Source organism: Trachypithecus francoisi, unplaced genomic scaffold, assembly GCF_009764315.1.
Source record: "Trachypithecus francoisi isolate TF-2019V2 unplaced genomic scaffold, Tfra_2.0 Lachesis_group6, whole genome shotgun sequence".
Taxonomy (NCBI): Eukaryota; Metazoa; Chordata; class Mammalia; order Primates; family Cercopithecidae; genus Trachypithecus; species Trachypithecus francoisi.
Genome location: NW_022681471.1, coordinates 65,868,124 through 65,882,126, shown reverse-complemented (window position 1 = coordinate 65,882,126; position 14,003 = coordinate 65,868,124). Strand labels below are relative to the sequence as shown.

The 14,003-nt window shown below is 38.3% G+C and overlaps 1 protein-coding gene across 1 annotated transcript in view; it reads right to left on the bottom strand.

Annotated features, from left to right (window-relative positions):
- ATRX (ATRX chromatin remodeler) overlaps positions 1 to 14,003 on the bottom strand; it is a 331,194-nt gene that overhangs the window by 45,744 nt on the left and 271,447 nt on the right.

The window sequence follows — 14,003 nt, the reverse complement described above, 5'->3', positions numbered from 1 at the left end:
TAAAATATTTAATTTTCATAATAACTCTATGAAGCACATAGAATTATCATCCCCATATTATGGACGAAACTACTCACATGGTAAACCAGCATAGGCTGCTAGCTCCTGCCCTCAAAACCAACTCTGCAGAAACTATAGAAGGGAAAAGGAAATATGAATTCCAGAAACTTATAGACAATGTGTGCATATGTGCATGTGCACACACACAGACATCCCTGGGGTATCAACTGGCATCATATGCTATCTGAAATACAGTTACTGCAACAGATGAAATAAGGGAAGATACCACCAAAATGGAATTCAAACTAATTTAAGAGTCTAAATGAAATATTAGGAATAAAAAATAACAGTTGAAAAAATAACTCAGTATAAACAGCACGAGGGGTACAGTTGAATATCTTAGTGAATTAGGAGATAAGACTGAGATACTCTTCCAGAAGATAGTAAGAAAGAATAAAGAAATAGGAATGCAAAAGAAAAACTAAAAGATATGGAGGCTAAAAGAGCAGGCATTCAGATAACAACAGTCTCAGAAAGAAACAAAAAATGGAAAGGATGATATTTTTGAAGAACTAATGGACACACATTTCTCAGAAGTATAGATAAAAAACTGAGAGACACAGAAGTCAGATATTTTGACTAAGATTAAGATTCAAATGCTGGTCTTGCCCCAGGACCCCTGTTCTTAACCACTCTGCTACACTGACTTGGGGCTAAGGTAAGTAAGTTCAGCACCAAAGACAATTCAGGAGGACTAGGATCAGTTCTGACACCATAAGATTGTGTAGTAACTAGATGAAATCTGTACCCTCCCCAATATTATACACCCTGATAACACTGAATGTGCCTTTCCATAAACCCACAGTATTGATTAAAGCAGTGTAAAGTCATATCAAACCTCAATTTACTTCTCCACAAGCTTAATCATATAGAATATGAATGTCAGGATAGCATAGTGTAATGGTTAAAGAGTGTGGAGACTAGAGTCACAGCACTGAGTTCAAGCCCCAGTGCCACCACTTTCCATGCCATAATTTCATCAGAAAATAGAAAAATTTGTATCTGCTTTGTAAGGATTAAATAAGATAATGCTAGTAAAATCCTTAGCACAGTGCCTGGCATAAACTTTGCTCAATAAAGGTTAGATACTGTTTGTTTTTTTAATTCAAAGGTTTAGCTGATAACTATTGTAAAGTCAAATTATACTACTACATACCTTGTACACACAACAGTGGTGGACTTGGTCAAAAACAGATTCCCAAGGCCTACCTCCAGAAATTCTGATTCAGTAGGTCTTAGATGAAGCCAGGAATCTGCATTTTTTTTGAGAGAGTCTCACTCTGTCACCCAGGCTGGAGTGTAGTGGTACAAACTTGGCTCACTGCAGCCTGCAGCCTCGACCTTCTGGGTTCAAGGGATCCTCTCAACTCAGTCTCTCAAACAGCTGAGACTACAGGTGCATGCCACCAAGCCTGGCTAAGTTTTGTAGAGACAGTCTTGCCATGTTGCCCAGGCTGATCTTGAACTCCTGGGTTCAAGCAATCCTCCCACCCTGGCCTCCCAAAGTGCTGGGATTAGAGGTGTGTGCCACTGTGTTCCACTAGGAATCTGCATTTTTATGATTCTCGATGCATGTTAGTCCAAGAAGTACACACAAGGAAAAACACTATTTTAAAGGCATGTCAACTATTGCCTCACAACATTCAGCTTGCAATTTTAGCACAAAAATTCATTTGTTCACATAGCACATTTTTATTGAATACTTGCTATGTGCTATATTATGTATTATGCCAGGTATTGGGGATAGAGTGATGAAAATGCATTGATACAGTTTTTGCCCTCCTAGGCTAGTAGGAAGTTTATATTCTAGAGAGAATATTTTAATTTGTTCATTAAGTAAAAAGCTTACCATTTAATTCATTTATTAAATGAGCATTTACTAAATACAAACCTGGTATTTTAAATTTCAGGATTTCTATGATCTTAAGCAGCAAATATTTCTAGTACTTCCAGCTCTCCATAAGTAGACACTTTTTAAAGTCTATCCTAAACTCTCCCCAGTAGAATCCTGCATACCATCCCCAACTCTGCCCTCCGCACCAACACTGCCAGCAAGGCTGCCTTATCTACATTGACATTTCCACTGACAATTATTCGTAAGACAACTTGCCAGATTTAGGGAGGCTGCCATCTCAGGGTATCATTGGCTCCATGGTCGCCGTAACCCAAATGTTTTCCCTAAAAGACTAGGTAAATGGCTCCTTAATAGTTTTCCTTGTGTCATAAGGTGGTACAATAAAAAATAAGACAAAAATAGCACTATAAATAAAGTATGGTCAGTCTGTTAACAAGTATTTATTGTGTAGTTTGTGGAGGGAAAATAGAAGCATCTCTTTACTTTTGAAAATTACTACAGAAGCATCAGCTGGCTATAAGGTAGACTTTCTTCTAAAGTTGCCTATATTATTTAAGAAAAAAAAAACCCTTTCCATGTTCTTTGTCAACTGCAGGCTAACTTTTTGAAAGTGAAGATCAATATCTAATAAATATTATATTCCTTCCTGATTACAATTGATCTCTGAGGGAATGCAAGCCTCAAATACCTATGTCTTCTACAGCTTAGCTGAGATGATCTCCTCTGGCTCCTAAATGTTTTTAGTTTTTTACTGATCTGTCATATATCAAGCTTAACTTTCTACTCAGGATCAGGACTTCACATGACTCCTCTGAAATTCCAAAAATGTAAGTCCATATGTATTTCAGAGAAATTAACTTAGTATAATGGTAATATTGGGAAACAAAAACAGCAGCTAACATTTGAGCACTTACTATGCACTAGGTAGCATGTTTACATGAATTACTTTCTCTGCGAGAGAAGTACTGGCACTATTCTTATCTTCTTTAGAAAAATGAGGCTTAGAAAGCTTACATGGTTTGCCTAAGATTACATCTGAAAAAGGGTGGTTGGCAAGTTATTTAGGAGAAGGATTAAACAAACTGCTCTTTTTACTTGGCATCAACCACCCCAGCAAAAAACAAATAGGAGACTTTCGTAATCTGCAAAGAAATGGTAGAATTCAAACAATTTTCCTGATGCTTGTTATTTTTTCTGGTGGTCTCTTCATATTCAGATGAATAACAATCATTTTTATACTAGCAAATACAAATATAGGAATAATATTCAAACTTGTTTTATTAAACAAAAAAAATCCTAAACCTGTGATTAAAAAAGGCAAAGAAGTAGGAGACAATGACATCAAACCTCATATATGCTTCAATTATGAGCATGGCTTCCTAGAGGTATATGACAACAAATATTAGGTTCACATACCACCATAGGTTCACACCCCATAGGCTATTAACACCTACCCTACAATTAATGTGTCATTTTGAACCTTTATTCTCAAAAGTAAATGTATGCAGGTTAACAGAAAGTTCCTGATATAGGTGGATTCGCTATTTCATACTTTACATCAAATTATTTTAATGGAATGTATTTCACTCTGGTATTAAGAATGACTAAGGTGAAACCTTATATTACCATCTGCCAGCTAATAAAACTGTACAATAACATCTCTGTTCAGTAAATTATGCTTTGAAGTATTAAAGTTTGAATACAGGACTAAAGAAAGGAGAGAACATTGCACACAAATTCAGCATAGAAAAAGCAAACCTAAAGCCTCATTTAAGATACTTTAATTTAAATCCTCATTTTGTTCTCCCTGTAATCACCAAGTAGTTCACATTTAAAAAGACATACGTAGTACAGTGCTGGAAAAGGGAAGTATAAAAAAAATTCTATGCCAGTTTTACTGGCTTTTGTTTTCTTAAAAAAGGGTACAGAGTAGGCTGTGTATACTGTACTTAAGAGGAACAAAACACACACTTAAGCATATTCTGAAATATAACCTTGGCTGCACGTGGTGATTCATGCCTGTAATCTCTGCACTTTGGGAGGCCAGGAGTTCGAGACCAGCCTGGCCAACATGGCAAAACCCCGTCTCTACGAAAAATACAAAAATTGAGCCAGGCGTGGTGGCACATGCCTATAATCCCAGCTACTCGGGTGGCTGAGGCATGAGAATCGCTTGAACCACAAGAGGCAGAGGTTGCAGTGAGCTGAGATTGCACCATTGCACTCCAGCCTGGGCGACAGAGTGAGACTGTCTCAAAATAAAATAAAACATGACCTTGACCAAGATTTTCGTCTCTGATATCTGTATAATTAATAAGTTTATTACCAGAAAAGGTACTTTCTCTAACATAATTTACATAAATGTTAACAGGTTAGCTATCAATTTAGCATTTTAAACACAAGCCATTAAGAATAAGTTAACAAATCTATATTGCTAGAAACTTGTGTTAAACTACTTATAAGTCTAGATCGTGCTACAGTTTCAAAATGGCTGAGAAACATTATCCTGAACAACTAAAGAGATGCACAGATACTTTTGGTAGAGATGATTCAGGAGGCCTTTAAATCAACTTATTAAAAATAGGTTCACAGGACCTCAAGGCTATTATATTTCCAAAAGGGAAAAGCGGTAACATTAAGAATCCATGAGGGGATTTAAAATAATAAAGTGAACAGGCGTAGTGGTTCATGCCTGTAATCCTAACACTTTGGGAGGCCGAGGCAGGAGGATCACTTGATGCCAGGAGTTCAAGACCAGCCTAGGCAACAGAACGAGATCTTGTCTCAAAAATGAAATGAAATGAAATAAAAAAATAAAGTAATAAGCAGAGTGGTGAATGAAGCCGACTAAGATAGCAAATTAAGCATATAACTGAAGATACAAATTAAAGCTCCAATTCTCTTCCTTCCACAAACCCACTGTGACAGACTAACCAATCTTCATCTCAATTTTACTGCTTGAAAAGTAAGTCTAATTCCAACACTGCTTTTCAATTAGATATGAATCACTAAGGAACACTATAAAGGCAACTAGAATTTCAAAAAAGTCCAGATAAAAGTGCCAAGCATTGCATTATTCACTAAGGATAGTGAAGGAAGCACAGAATGCAGTTCTTGCCTTTAAAGAGGTACAAAGACAAAGACAAGAAAAATAGTCAAGTGGCTAATTAAGTCTGAGGTATTAAATCAAATTAGAAGTAGAGAAGTGAAAACTGAACAAGAACAGAAATGGAGGAACAGGAATTAATAATAATGACCTAAAGAGGAAGTGATGAAGCAGAAAGAGATATAGTAATCACATATCAAGTAAGTTAAAAAGAAGTGCTTTTGGGACTACCAAAAGACAAAAAAAAAACCTCATAAAAGGCATGGAATTTAATTATTACTTAGATAACAGTAACTGAAAGGATGAAAATGTATTATTTTTAGCAGTTTTTCATCTTAAAAATCATGGACAAGAAGGAAGGTGTTTGCAATTGTACTATAATAACAGAAACCAACTTCAAAATACCTTGAATAAAAGCAGCTTCAAATACCAAAAAATCCCTCGCCATGAATATCAAAACGTACCAAGAAATCCCTCGCCATGAATATCAAAATGTACCCATTTCAGATGACCAATTTTCAAATTCTATTAAAATAGTGGCAATGTTACATGAAATTCTAATTATAAATCAAGGGAACATTAATATTTACTGAGTATCTACATTATGCCCAGTACTTCTCTGTCTCCATTGCTAACACCTCATTTCAGGCCTGCATTACCTCTCCCACCGGAATCATTTTAATAGCATCCTAACAAGTATCTTAATATCCATTTCTTTTCTCTGATCCATCCTCCACACTGATACATAAAATGATTTCTTTCTAAAATGAAAATGTGAAGGTAGTCTCTTGCTTGAAATTGTTAAGTAGATACCACAATCTATAACACAATGTACAAACTAACTTCTATGATTTGATTCCCACATACCTTTCCAGTCTTTTCTTTTATCTCTTCCAACACTCACCCTTACTTTACTACTATCTCCTTATACTCTTATTTTTAACTACTTGAGGTTCTTCAAACTTATCATGCCATGTTATGCATGTTTCTTTTTTTCTAGTCCCCATTTTGAAGGGCCTTTTGCTCTTCTGCCCTCTTAGCAATGCAAACAGTTACCCAGTTCTACTTTCAAAATCTGTTCAAGCATATCAATATCCATCCCCAACTTTTCAAGAAAGAAATGAATATTCCTTCCTTGGTGCCTCTATAGATTTGTTATAGGATCTGTAACTCTTACTATATTACTTGCTTAAGGTAAGCTTTTTAGACCATAGCTTCTTGGGAACAGAATCCTAGACTTATTTATCAGTATATCCTTAGAGACCAGTACAATTGGCATACCATAGGCACCCCAAAAAGTTTTAAATCAATGAATTGAATAACCAAGCTTCATTATTTAAGATAAAATTTTTCATCTCGGCAAGGTGGCTCACACCTGCAATCCCAGCATTTTGGGAGGCCGAGGCAGGTGAATCACCTGAGATTGGGAGTTTGAGACCAGCCTGGCCACCTGGTGAAACCCCATCTCTACTAAAAATATAAAAATTAGCTGGGTGTGGTGGCACATGTCTATAATCTCAGCTACTCGGGAGGCTGAGGCACAAGAATCATTTGAACCCAGGAGGCGGAGGTTGCAGTGAGCCGAGATCACGCTGCTGCACTCCAGCCTGAGCAACAGACCGAGACTCTGTCTCAAAGAAAAAAAATAATTTGCGTTGCCTATCCCTTTAAAAGCTAGTCTATTATCAGTTGAGTCCTACCATTTATTTTCATGAAATGTCTGATTGAGCCCAAAATAATCACTCCAGGCCAATTTTCTAAAAGCCCAGATTCATCATACAACAGTCCCATTCAAGAACTTATAGTAAACATTATTTTAAAGCGCAGTGCCTCCATTTGCCTTTCATGGCTTTCCTACTTGTCTAACCTCCACTCTTCATCAATGCCAGGCCAATTTCATCATCCCTTAAGCCTGGTACATAAATTCTTACCTCTGTCCCTTTGCCCAAACTGTTCAATCTCTCATTCACACTTGATTCTTCCCTTTATCCAATTAAATATTAACCATCTTTTATAGGCCAACCAAGTCTGATTTTTCTCTCATCAAAATTGTATCTGAATGCTCCATCCTCTCCCTAACTATTATAAGCAAAGATACTCAGTACCAGTCATACTGGCACTTCATTCTTTCACTTTTAAGAATGTTACTTTTTTCTCCCCAACTGGATTATCAGCTCCTTCAGGTATCTGATTGTACTCCCTTTATAGATCCCTCACAGTTTTTAGTTACTGTGATAGAAAGGCAACATGGCATAGTGTTTTAAAAACTTTTTTTAAAAAAGCAGGTATGTCCTCTCCTTGAATTAAATCTTCACTTGATCTTAGCCAAAAGGCCGAGAAGCGATCCTTGAATTAAATCTTATGTTGAAGTCCGATACATTAAAAAGATAAAAGAGGGGCTCTGACTGAAATGGGATGTGGGGATTAGAGTGTTGCTTGCCTGACCCCTCTGTACTTGCTTAGCCACATGGTGGCAGCCCCTAAAGCATCTCCTGGGGTTCCCTGTAACACAGTTTGAAAACTACTGGGTTCACAATGAGATGCCATCTCACACCAGTTAGAATAACGATCATTTAAAAAGTCAGGAAACAACTGATGCTGGTGAGGATGTGGAGAAATAGGAAAGATTTTACACTGTTGGTGGGAGTGTAAATAAGTTCAACCATTGCGGAAGACAGTGTGGCGAATCCTCAAGGATCTAGAATTGGAAATATCATTTGACTCAGCAATCCCATTATAGGGAATACACCCAAAGGATTATAAATCATTCTACTATAAAGACATGCACGCCGGGCGCGGTGGCTCAAGCCTGTAATCCCAGCACTTTGGGAGGCCAAGACGGGCGGATCACGAGGTCAGGAGATCGAGACCATCCTGGCTAACACGGTGAAACCCCGTCTCTACTAAAAAAGACAAAAATCTAGCCGGGCGAGCTACTACTAGCGGGCGCCTGTAGTCCCAGCTACTCGGGAGTCTGAGGCAGGAGAATGGCGTAAACCCGGGAGGCGGAGCTTGCAGTGAGCTGAGATCCGGCCACTGCACTCCAGCCCGGGCGACAGAGCGAGACTCCGTCTCAAAAAAAAAAAAAAAAAAAGACATGCACACATATGTCTATTGCAGCACTATTTCCAATAGCAAAGACCTGGAACCAACCCAAATGCCCATCAATGACAGACTGGGTAAAGAAAATGTGGCACATACACACCAAGGAATACTATACAGCCATAAAAAAAACGAGTTCAAGTCCTTTGCAGGGACATGGATGAAACTGGAAACCATCAACCACAGCAAACTAACACAAGAACAGAAAACCAAATACCGCATGCTCTCACTCGTAAGTGGGAGTAGAACAATGAGAACACATAGAAATAAGGAAGGTCACATCACACACTGGGGCCTGTCAAGGGGTGGGGGGAAAGGGGAGGGAGAGCATTAGGACAAATACCTAATGCATGCAGGGCTAAAAATCTAGATGACAGGTTGATAGGTGCAGCAAACCACCATGGCACATGTATACCTATGTAAGAAACTGCAGGTTCAAGCACATGTATCCCAGATCCTAAAGTTAAAAAAAAAAAAAAAGGACCGGGTGCAGTGGCTCACACCTGTAATCCCTGCAGGTTGGAAGGCCGAGGTGGGTGGATCACGAGGTCAGGAGTTCAAGACCAGCCTGGCCAAGACAGTGAAACTCTGTCTCCACTAAAAACCAAAAAATTTAGCCAGGCGTGGTGGCAGGTGCCTGTAATGCCAGCCACTTGGAAGGCTGAGGCAGAGAACCACTTGAACCCCGGAGGCGGAGGTTGCAGTAAGTTGAGATCACTCCACTGCACTCCAGCCTGGGCAATAGAGCGAGACTTGTCTCAAAAAAAAAAAAAAAAAAAAGTTATAAAAGGAAATCTCCTCGACACAGTAAAGGCCATTTATGAAACCCCACAGGTCATATCACACTCAAAGGGAAAAAATTAAAAGCTTTACCTCTAAGATCAGGAACAAAATAAGGATGCCCACCTCTCATCATTTCTCTTTAACACAGTACTGGAAGTACTACCAAGAGCAATTAGACAAGAAAAACAAATAAAAGGCATCCAAATTAGAAATAAAGAATTCAAATCATCCTAGTTTGCAGAGGACATGATCCTATATATAGAAATCCCTAAGGACTCCACTAAAAAACTGTTAGAACTAATAAGTTCAGTAACATTGGAGGCTACGAAATCAACATACAAAACTCAGTTTCATTTTTTTTACACGAAAATAATCAGAAAAAGAAATCAAGAAAACAATGCCATTTACAGTAGTATGAAAACAAACAAAATGCTTAGGAATAAATTGAACCAATGAAGTGAAAGATCTGTACACTGAAAACTGAAAAACACTGACGAAAGAAATTGAACACAAATAGTCTACGTTTTGTGTATTAGCAAAATTAATACTGTTAGAATGTATATACTACCCAAAGTGACATACAGATTCAACACAATCTCCATCAAAATTCCAAAGAAATTCACCTTGAAAAAAAGAAAAAGCAATCCTAAAATGTGTATGGAACCACAAAACACCCCAAATAGTGAATACAATTGTGACAAAGAAAATCAAAGGTGGAGGCATTTCCTGGTTTCGATTATATTACAAAGCAAAGTAATTAAAACATTATGGTCATCAGGTGCGGTGGCTCATGCCTGTAATCCCAGCACTTTGGCAGGCCAAGGCACATGGATTGGCTGAGGTCAGGAGTTCGAGAGCAGCCTGCCCAACATGGTGAAACCCTGTCTCTACCAAAAATACAAAAATTACCACTCCAGTCTGAGTGACATAGCAAGACTCTGTCTCAAAATAATATAATAATAGGGGCCAGGCGCAGTGGCTCACGCCTGTAATCCCACCACTTTGGGAGGCTGAGGTGGGCCGATGACCTGAGGTCCTGAGTTTGAGACCAGCCTGGCCAACATGGCGAAACCCCATCTCTACTAAAAACACAAAAATTAGCTGGGCATCGTGGAGTGTGCCTGTAATCCCAGCTACTTGGGTGGCTGAGGCAGGAGAATAGCTTGAGCCTGGGAGGCAGAGGTTGCAGTGAGCAGAGACTATGCCATTGCATTCCATCCTGGGCTACAGAACGAGACTGTGTCTCAATAATAATAATAACAAGAACAAGAACAGTAACATTGAATACAAATGGACTAAATTCTACAATCAAAAAACACAGACTGGCCAAATGGATGTAAAAACAACAGCCATTGGTCAGTTGTCTACCAAGAAATACACTTCTCCTATAAAAACACACAGAGACTAAAATAAAGGGGTGAAAAAAAAATATATTCCATGCCAATGGAAACCGAAAAAGAGCCTATAAAAAAGTCATTATACTTAGACAAAATAGATTTCAAGATAAAAACTGTAAGAAGAGAAAAAAAAGGTCACTGTATACTAATAAAGGGGTAAGTTCAGCAAGAGGATATAACTATTTTATTTATTTATTTAAAGATGGAGTCTCTCCCTGTCGCCCAGGCTGCAGTGCAGTGGCGGGATCTTGGCTTACTGAAACCTCTGCCTCCCAGATTCAAGCGATTCTCCTGCCTCAGCCTCCAGAGTAGCTGGGATTACAGGGGCCCACCACCAACCCCGGTTAATTTTTGTATTTTTAGTAGAGACAGGGTTTCACCATGTCGGCCAGGCTAGTCTCAAACTTCTGACCCAAAGTGATCTGCCCACCTCAGCCTCCCGAAGTGCTGGGATTACAGGCATGAGACACCATGCCCGGCCAGGATATAATTATTTTAAATATATATGCACCCAACACTGGAGCAGCCAGATATACGAAGGAAACATTATTAGAGCGAGAGAGAGAGAGATAGGCCCCCAGTACAGTAATAGCTGGAGACTTCAACACCACATTTTCAGTGTTGGACAGATAATCCAGACAGAAAATCAACAAAGAAATATCAGACTAAATCTGCACTACAGACCAAATACACAAAATAGATAATTTAAAGAATATTTCATTTAATGGCTACATTATACATACTCTTCTCTCCAGCACATGGATCATTCTCAAGGAGACACCGTATGTTAAGCCAAAAATAGTATTTAAAATTCCAACAAATTGAAATCATATCAAGTATCTTCTCTGACCACAATGAATTAAAACTAGAAATCAGTAACAAGAGAAATTTTTGATATTCTAAACACATGAAAAGTAAACAATACACTCTTGAATAACCAGTGGGTTAGTGAAGAAATTGAAAAAGAAATTAAAAATTTCTTGAAACAAATAATAATGGAAACACAACGTACCAAAAATCTGTGGGATACAGTGAAATCAGTACTCAGAGGGAAGTTTATAGCTGTAAGCACCAACATCAAAGAAAGTAGAAAAACTTTGAATAAACAACCTAACGATGCATCTTAAAGAAGTAAAAGCAAGAGAAGTAGAAAAGATCAATGAAACAAACACTTGGTTTTTTGAAAAGATAAAGTCCACAAACCTTTAGCCAGACTTCTTAAGAAAAAAAAGAGAGAATACCCAAATAAATGAAATCAGAGATGGAAAAGGAGACATTAAAACTGATACCACAGAAATTTCAATGACCATCAGAGGCTACTATGATCACTATACGCCAATAAATTGGAAAATCTAGAAGAAATGGACAAATTCCTAGACACATGCAATCTACTAAGATTGAACCAGGAAGAAATCCAAAACCCGAACAGACCAATAACAACTAAAGAGATCAAAGTAATAATAAAAAGTCTCCAAAGCAAAGAAAACCTAGAGACCCCAATTTACCTAAATAATTTTCATTTTAGGTTCACGGGTACATGTACAGGTAAATTTACCCAATTTATGTGCACGTGTACCCCTGAACCTAAAATGAAAATGTAAAATAAAATAAACATATTACGGCATGTAAAGTCCCAACCGCACCCCCCAAAGAAAAATAAAAAAATGAAAAGCCAAGTACCTAATACCTTCACTGCTGAATTTTACCAAACATTCCAAGAAGTACTAATTCCAATCCTCCTCAAACTATTCTGAAAAACAGAGAAGGAATACTTCCAAATTCTTTCTGAGACCAGTATTACAATGATACCAAAACCAGACAAAGACACATCAAAAAAGGAAAACTACAGGCTAATATTCCTCATGATCATTCATACAAAAATCCTCAATAAAATACTAGCAAAACAAATTGAACAACACATTAAAAAGGTCATTCATCATGACCAAGTGGGATTTATCCTAGGGATGCAACGATGGCTCAGTTTATGGAAATCAGCCGAGTGCGATGGCTCATACCTGTAATCCCAGCACTTCTGAGAGGTCGAGGTGGGAGGATCCCTTGAGCCCAGGAGTTCAAGACGAGCCTGGGCAACATAAAGAGACCTCACCTCAACAAACAAACAAACAAACCACAAAAATACACACATACATACATACACACATATAAATACACACACACACACGGAAAAACAATGTGATACATCATATCAACAAAACGAAGGATAAAAACCATATAATCATTTCAATTCATGCTGGAAACGCATGTGATAATATTCAACATCCCTTCATAACAAAAAGTCCTAAAAACTTGGGTATCAGAGGAACATACTTCAACACATTAAAGCTATATACGACAGACCCACAGCTACTATCATACTGAATGGGAAAAAACTGAAAGTCTTTGCTCTAAGATCTTTTTTTTTTTTTTTTTTTTTTGAGACGGAGTCTTGCTCTGCCGCCCAGGCTGGAGTGCAGTGGCCGGCTCTCAGCTCACTGCAAGCTCCGCCTCCCGGGTTCACGCCATTCTCCTGTCTCAGCCTCCCGAGTAGCTGGGACTACAGGCGCCCGCCTCGTCGCGCGGCTAGTTTTTTGTATTTTTTAGTAGAGACGGGGTTTCGCCGTATTAGCCAGGATGGTCTCGATCTCCTGACCTCGTGATCCGCCCGTCTCGGCCTCCCAAAGTGCTGGGATTACAGGCTTGAGCCACCGCGCCCGGCTGCTCTAAGATCTTGAACACAACAAGGATGCCCACTTTCACTACTGTTATTCAACATCATACAGGAAGTCCTAGTAAGAGTAATCAAAGAACACAAGAAATAAAGCACATACAAATGGGAAGGAAGAAGTCAAATTATCCTTGTTTGCAGAGGACATGACCTTATATTTGGGAGCGGGGGGGGGGGGGGAAAAACCTAAAGACTCCAGTGGGGAGGGGGAGGGCAGGGGAGTGGGAAGAGAAGAGAAGAGAGAAAGAAAACTACTGGGTTCAAATTCTAGCTGTAACACTTACTGGTCATGTACCCTTGTGTAATCACAAACTCTAAGTCTCAGCTTCCTGAGATAATGTGTATGAGACAGGCCTTTATAAACCTTAAAGTTTTCCATAAATTTGAAGAATATTTAACCTTCACAAGACATAAGCTAAGCTGACTATATTATACCATCTTAACAGTTATATCACACAATACTACTGATTGTGAAAGCATTCTGTATTTTAAAGTCCAGATTTATTTAAACTAAAATAAAGCATCCTAAATGTCATTCATTCTGGAAATCCCAGGTCCTCTGCTTTGTTTCTTGTATTTGAAAATAACTTTCTAATCTCCATTTGGAGGACAAACAATTATAATGATTAAGAGTAATGCTTTTGAGTTGGTCAGATATGATTTGAAGGCCAGCTTCATGATATGGTGTGTAAACTCGGGTAAGTTACCTAACCTCTCTGAACCTCAATTTCCTCATCTTGAAAATGAAAACAGGACTATCTGCTTTTCAGTTGCTGCTGGATTGAGGGAGATAATCTGAACAATGTCTTGTTTTTCCTAGTATGCTCTCACAGTATACCTCTCAAAGTCAGCAAATAATAAATGTTTATAAAATTAACTGGTTTCTTGTAACCCGAAATTCACCATAAGAATATATTCAAAGTAATTCCCCTTTTCTAATTGGAAAATTTGTCTGCTACTTCTCATAAAAGTTGA